Raw genomic sequence first — 363 nt, forward strand, 5'->3', positions numbered from 1 at the left:
ATGAACAAAGATATTATCTTTACAAAATTATTATAGAATTTATATTATTTTATATGAGATTATATAGAATTATATATACAAAGAGAACAAAAATTAGTCTACATAAGGAAACGTTTTCTTTCACCAAAGAAAACTAAGTTGAAAGGAAAACTAAAGAAATGTAGGCTCTTGTGCCACTTTTTTTGTTTACCCAAGTGTTTTTATTGTTACTTACTTTCTGTTAGATTCTAAAACAGTTTCTGTATCTATCAATGATGATTTTCATTGCCTTAAAAATGATTTTTCAAACGTGACGACCTTTCACAGAGTTTTCGTAGGTTCGTGATGTTCATAAAGATCAACATATAACTACTGACCATTGTA

This window comes from Penaeus monodon, chromosome 23, assembly GCF_015228065.2.
Source record: "Penaeus monodon isolate SGIC_2016 chromosome 23, NSTDA_Pmon_1, whole genome shotgun sequence".
Classification (NCBI taxonomy): Eukaryota; Metazoa; Arthropoda; class Malacostraca; order Decapoda; family Penaeidae; genus Penaeus; species Penaeus monodon.